Raw genomic sequence first — 7469 nt, forward strand, 5'->3', positions numbered from 1 at the left:
TTTTCCCTTGACCAAGCTATCATTGAGTACGGCATTGCTCAGCTTCCATGTGTATGTGGGCTTTCTGTTGCTTTTGTTCTTATTGAAGACCAGCATTAGGCCATGGTGATGTGACAGGATGCATGGGATTATTTCAGTCTTCTTGTATCTGCTGAGGCATGTTTTGTGACTGATTATATAGGTAATTTTGGAGAAGGTACCATGAGGTGCTGAGAAGAAAGTATATTCTTTTGTTTTAGGATGAACTGTTTTATAGATATCTGTTAAATCCATTTGGTTCACAAATTCTGTTAGTTTCACTGTGTCTTTGTTTAGTTCGTGTTTCCATTATCTGTTCATTGAGGAGAGTGGGGTGTTGAAATCTCCCACTATTATTGTATGAGGTGCAATGTGTGCTTTGAGCTTTAGTAAAGTTTCTTTTATGAATGTGGATGCCCTTGCATTTGGAGCATACATGTTCAGAATTGAAATTTCATCTTGGTAGATTTTTTTTTCCTTTGATGAGTATGAAGCATCCTTCCTTCTTTTTTGATAACTTTTGGTTCAAAGTTCTTTTTTTCTTTTTTTGGTTTTTTGGATTTTTTTTTTTTTGAGACAGGGTTTCTCTGTATAACTCTGGCTGTCCTGGAACTCACTCTTTAGACCAGGCTGGCCTCGAAATCAGAAATCCGCCTGCCTCTGCCTCCCAGAGTGCTGGGATTACAGGTGTGTGCCACCACTTCCCAGTCTCAAAGTTGATTTTATTCGATATTAGAATGGCTATTCCAGCTTGTTTCTTGGGACCATTTGCCTAGAAAATTGTTTTCTGCCATTTACTCTGAAGAACTGTCTGTCTTTGTCACTGAGGTATGTTTACTGTATGCAGCAAAATGCTGTGTCCTGTTTATGTATCCAGTCTGTTAGTCTATGTCTTTATTGGGTAATTGAGTCCTTTGATGTTAAGAGATATTGAGCGATAGTGATTGTTGCTTCTTGTTATTTTTGTTGTTAGCAGTAGAATTATGTTTGTGTGGCTATTTTTGGGGGGGTTGCTGAAAGAAGATTACTCTCTTGCTTTTTCTAGGTTGTAGTTTCTGTCTTTGTGTTAGATTTTTTAAATCTATCATCCTCTATAGATTGGGATTTGTGGAAGGATATTGTGTAAATTTTGTTTTATCATGGAATATCTTGGTTTCCCCATCTATGGTAATTGAGAGGTTTGCTGGGTATAGTAGTCTGGGCTGGCATTTATGTTCTCTTAGGGTCTGTATGACATCTGCCCAGGATCTTCTAGCTTTCATAGTCTCTGCTGCCAAGTCTGATGTATTTCTGATAGGTCTGCCCTTTTATGTTATTTGATCTTTTTCTCTTATTGCTTTTAGTATTCGTTCTTTGCTTTTTTTGTATTTGGTGTTTTGACTATTATGTGATGGGAGGGATTTCTTTTCTGATCCAATCTATTTGGATTTCTGTAGGCTACTTTTATGTTTATGGTCATCTCTTTCTTTAGGTCACAGGAGTTTTTTTTTTTTCTTTAGTTTGTTGAAGATATTTACTGGCCCTTTAAGTTGGGAATCTTCACTCTCTTCTATACCTATTGTCCTTCGTTTTGGTCTTCTCATTGTGTCCTGGATTTCCTGAATATTTTGAGTTAGGAGCATTTTGCATTTGCTTTGCCTGCTGTGCCAATATTTTCTATGGTATCTTCTGTACTTGAGATTCTTTCTTCTACTGTGTTCTGTTGGTGATGCCTGCATCTATGACCCCTGATCTCTTTCCTAAGTTTTCTATCTCCAGAGTTGTCTCCCTTTGTGATTGCTTTATTGTTTCTATTTCCATTTTTAGATCCTGGATGGCTTTGTTCAATTCCTTCACTTGTTTGGTAGTGTTTTCCTGTAATTCTTTAAGGGATTTTTTTGTGTTTCCTCTTTAAGGACTTCTACCTGTTTACTTGTCATCTCCTGTATTTGTTTAAGGGAGTTATTTATGTCCTTCTTATCTGTGCTCTCTGGTGTGTCAGCAATCCCAGGAGTCCTCTCTCTACTGGTGCTATTTGGGTTTGAAGAGCCGGAGACAAGATCAGCTCTGGGCACTGTGGCACAGGATCAGCTCTGGGTGCAGACTGAAACTGGAAGTATCCTTAATATTCCAATAATAATATTCCAAAATAATATGGAACGCTTAACAAATTTGCGTGTCATCCCTGTGCAAGGGCCATGCCAATCTCTGTATCATTCCAATTTTAGTATACATGCTGCCGAATCAAGCACTATATTTTACTTCTTGTTAGTGTGTTTTAAAATTAGTTTTAAATTTTGCCAAATCCAACTTATTGTATTTTGTTTTACATCTACTTTTCTAGGCCTTATCTAAGATTTTTCTTTTCATCCATTTTAACTTTACTATGACCTGTGTTTTGTTTCTAAGTTTCAGAGTTTCACTTTTGCATTTAGTCCTATGGTTCATTATGTGGATTTTTATGAAAGTAGAGCTAAAATTGACTGACTTTCATATAAATATTTGGTTGCCTGAGCCTCTGAGACTAGAAGGAGCTTACTTGAAAGAACAGCTGCTGTCTGACAACTGAAATGTGGAGTTATCTGTGGCATGTCTAGTCTTTTATTGATCTCTGTTATCCAAATTCCACTGTATATCTCATCACATTAGAAATTGTTCTAAACCTCGAATTGTCCTTTATTGACAGCCGATCAGACCTTTGTCTATGAGTGTTATTATGGTATGTATATTTTCATGTTTTCTTCATGATTCACAATTTAATCACTTTTATAATGAAAATTTAAAGAGTGTCATATACTTGGATGCAGAGATCACTCTTGGAAGTTGGAAAATCCTAGCAACACAAAGTGGTGTGATATGATAGCAAGTGCCTCACATGTACCATGAGAGTTTGGAGAGATTTTTACACACTGAGGCCTTATGGGGAGAACAAAGACAGCCACAAGAAAGTTTAAGAAGCTCTAATAAGGTCAACATTTTTTACTCCTATTAAGCTTAAAGGTAGGAACGAAGATGAAGAAGGTTAATGCTGTGGTCCAGCCTTGCTTGCTTTGAATTTCCTTTGCCGGCCGCCAGAGGGAGCTCAACCTCTTTCTTACCAGCATTATGGTGTTCAGAGGAAGAAAAGATTGATGCATCCAAAAATTGAGTCAGCTGTGGATCTCTGCATCTGCTCCCATCAGTTGTCAGAGGAAGCTTCTCTGGTGACAGTTGGGTTAGGCAGCAATCTATGAGTATAACTGTCTCTTATTAGTAATCATTCCATTGATTTTTTTTCCAGTCATTTGGTTCTATCTTGGGACTCTGGGCTGTCTACTCTCTGGATTCTGATGTAGATCTGAGTGGGTTTCTTGTAGCTTATACGTTTGCAAAAGAGATACATTTGTTAACAACATGAACATTATTTAAGATGAACAAAAATCCTTTTGTGGAACAGAAAGAGAAAGAAGGGCTTTTCTCTTCTGTCTAGGAGACTGGACATATATATATATATATATATATATATATATATATATATATATATATATATATACATTTAAATATATACATTTAAAGGATTATATTACATTTAAAGACAATTAAAGGGAACTCAAATATTTGATGACCTTGTGAATATGATAGTTGATCATATAGTTTAAGCATGAGAAATACCTTAAGTCTATAGTTAAAAGATAACCATAGGAAACTTCCATTTATAACTATGATAGCTGTAGTATAAATTTAGCATAAGAAACAGTTTAAGTTCATAATTAAAGGGCAACCAAAGGAAACTTAAAGTTTGAACTTGTGATTATAAAAGTTGGATCATGTATTGGAATGTTTTATTAGGGTGAGTCTAATTTTTAATAAGTCTAGTGGTTAATGTTAGGACAGTGGCATAGGAAGGAGAGGAAATATGAAGTATTTAGTCACTGGTGACTGAGTTTAGATAACAGAAGCTTACATCTGTGAAAGTTTATATCTGAACTTGTGGACCCTTTTTCATCAAACCTCTGAGCAAGGCAAACCTGTCTGTCTTTTTGATAGGAGACCTGGTAACATTAACTAGTTAATAAATCAATTAATGAGCTGATATAGTGGTGGATTACCTTAGGGCAAGGAGCTAGGTCTGTTTTCTAGCTGTCATGCTACAGTTAGCTTAGCTGTCAGTGTACTCAGAAATCTGGGAAAGATAAATTGTAATTAGGAGTGGTTATGTATTAATTAAAATGACAGAGGTTGGTCTATAGTTCCCTACCTAAACAGTTCCCAGGTCCCTGTGGTTTCCATTGTAACTTGGACAGACTCAGTCTTGCCATCGGGCTCAGAAGATGAAAAGCTTTTTCTTACGGAGTAGGCACTTGGGAAAGAAATGACCCACCTTGACTTAGCCAATAGACAGTTAACTATCTGGGTATCCTGTTTTCTTCTCCTAATCTTGCTTTCTCCTCCTGCTCTGATGTAACAATAATGTTCTCACTCTCAATGCCTTTTCTCCCAAAGCTATGCCTCTAAGTTCTTGAGTTCACTTCTGTCTAAAACGTGTTCTGTCAAAAAAAAGTTCTCCTCCACTCAGTTCCCTTGAGTGTTCTCTTTGTTTTCCACACTTATACATTGTTTTAAAATACATGATCACATTTGCACTGGGAAGCCAGGCAGCTTCACAGCCTTGTGTGCACTGCTTGCCAGGAAAGAGTGATCTTCCAGCAGTGCTTTCACTTCTGAGCACAGAGGTGAGATCTCCTCTCTGGAGAGAAACAGCTAGGAGTGCACAGGGCATACCATCAGTGGAGCAGCTGGGACAGAGGTCTTCAGGCTGCCATTTGCACCAGGGAGCCAGGCAGCTCCACAGCCTTCTGTGCACAGACCCTGCCAGAAGAGAGTTGTTCTCCCAGGAGTATGGAAACAGGCTTACAGGTCCACAGAAGGGACAAGCTCCAGCCAGAGACAGCAAGACCAACCAGCACCAGAGATAACCTGATGGTGAAAGGCAAGCACAAGAACTATACCAAGAGAAACCAAGGCAACATTAGAACCCAATTCTCCCACCACAGCAAGTCCTGGATACCCCAACACACTGGAAAAGCAAGAATTGGATTTAAAATTGTATCTCATGATGCTGATAGAGGACTTCAAGAAGGACTTAAACAACTCCCTCAAAAAAATACAGAACATGGGTCAATAGGTAAAAGCCCTTAAAGAGGAAACACAAAAAGCCCTTAAAGAAATAAAGGAGAACATGGGTCAATAGGCAGAAGCACTTAAAGAAGAAACACAAAAATCCCTTAAACAATTACAGGAAAACACAAACAATCAAGTGAAGGAACTGAACAAAACCACCCAAGATCTAAAAGTGGAAGTAGAAACAATAAAGAAATCACAAAGTGAGACATCTCTGGAGATAGAAAACCTTGGGAATAATTCAGGGGTCAAACATCAACAACAGAATACAAAAGATAGAAGAAAGAATCTCAGGTTCTGAAGATACCATAGGAAACATTGACTTAACAGTCAAAGAAAATGCAAAATGCACAACGCTTGTTACCCAAAACATCCAGGAAATCCAAGACACAATGACAAGACCAAACCTAAGGATTATAGGTAGAGAAGAGAGTGAAAATCTTCAACTTAAAGGGCCAGTAAATATCTTCAACAAAATTATAGAAGAAAACTTCCCTAACCTAAAGAAAGAGATACCCATGAACATACAAGAAGCCTACAGAACTCCAAATAGACTGGACCAGAGCAGAAATTCCTCCCATCACATAATAATCAAAATACCAAATGCACTAAAAAAAGAAAGAATATTAAAAGCAGTAAGGGGGAAAGGGCAAATGCACAAATAACTTATAAAGGCAGACCTATCAGAATTAACCAGACTGCTCACCTGAGATGATGAAAGCTAGAAGATCCTGGGCAGATCTCATACAGACCCTAAGAGAACAAAAATGCCAGTCCAGATTACTATACTCAGCAAAACTCTAAATCACTATAGATGGAGAAACCAAGATATTCCATGATAAAACCAAATTTACACAATTATCTGTCCACAAATCCAGCCCAACAAAGGATAATAGATGGAAAACTCCAACACAAGGAGGGAAACTACATCCTAGTAAAAGCAAGAAAGTAATCTTCCAACTAATCTAAAAGAAGATAACCATACAAACATAAAAATAACATCAAAAATAACAGGAAGCAATAATCACTATTCCTTAATATCTGTTAACATCAATGAACCCAATTCCCCAACTTAAAGACATAGACTAACAGAAATATTTTTCATGGAAATCTTCAATTTTATCAGAAAATGTTTGCGTACTGGCTGATTTTGTGTGTCAACTTGACACAGGCTGGAGTTATCACCGAGAAAGGAGCTTCAGTTGGGGAAGTGCCTCCATGAGATCCAGCTGTGGGGCATTTTCTCAATTAGTCATCAAGTGGGGAGGGCACCTTGTGGGTGGTACCACCTTTGGGCTGGTGCTCTTGGGTTCTATAAGAGAGCAGACTGAGCAAGCCAGGGGAAGCAAGCCAGTAAGAAACATCCCTCCATGGCCTCTGTATCAGCTCCTGCTTCCTGACCTGCTTGAGTTCCAGTCCTGACTTCTTTTAGTGATGAACTGCAACATAGAAGTGTAAGCTCAATAAACCCTTTCCTCCCCAACTTGCTTCTTGGTCATGATGTTTGTACAGGAATAGAAATCCTGACTAAGACAGTTTGTAATTCCTCTTTCAATTAATTTAGTAATTTTTTTATGTCTACCATTTTATCTGCATTATTTTTCATGATAATCTTCAATTTTAATATGTTTTTCTATATATTTCTATTTTATCAGATATGTTTTCCATGTAAATCTCTGATTTTTATCACAAAATATTTTCAATTCGACCTTCACTTAATTTAGAAAGGTTTTTTATGTCTACCATTTTATCTGTATAATTTCCCATGAAATAGTCAATTTTAACATGGTTTTATAAATTTTTGAATTTTACCAGAAATATTTCCCATGTAAATCTTCAGTTTTACCTGAAAATGTTTATAATTCCACTTTCAACTTAGAATTATTTTTATGTCTACCATTTTATCTGTATAATAGTCCATGGTAACCTTCAATTTTAACATGTTTTTCTATATATTTCTTCAATTTTATCAGAAATATTTTCTGTGTAAATCTTCAACTTTATCAGAAAATGCTTATAATTCCACTTTCGATCAACTTAGTAATACTTTTATACTTACAATTATTATATCTATATAAAAATTTCCATGACAATCTTCAATTTTAACATGTTTTTCTACATTTTCTACAATTTTATCAGAAATATTTTCCATGTAAATCTTCAATTCTATCATAAAATGTTTCTACTTTCTTTTTCTATTAATTTAGCAATGTTTTTATGTCTACCACTTTACTATTCAATTTTCCATAAAATTGTAAATTTTTATGTTTTTTCTATATATCTCTTCTATTTTATCAGAATTATTTTCCATG

General features: G+C 36.3%; 1 non-coding gene across 1 annotated transcript; it reads right to left on the reverse strand.

The window, feature by feature from the left end:
- Nucleotides 1–2145: 2145 nt before the first annotated feature.
- On the reverse strand, nucleotides 2146–2249 carry LOC127698028 (U6 spliceosomal RNA). The gene has a single exon (XR_007980670.1). It is a non-coding gene; the product is annotated as a U6 spliceosomal RNA (small nuclear RNA).
- Between the last annotated feature and the right edge of the window lie 5220 nt (nucleotides 2250–7469).

The sequence above is a fragment of the Apodemus sylvaticus genome, chromosome 12, assembly GCF_947179515.1.
Source record: "Apodemus sylvaticus chromosome 12, mApoSyl1.1, whole genome shotgun sequence".
Lineage (NCBI taxonomy): Eukaryota > Metazoa > Chordata > Mammalia > Rodentia > Muridae > Apodemus > Apodemus sylvaticus.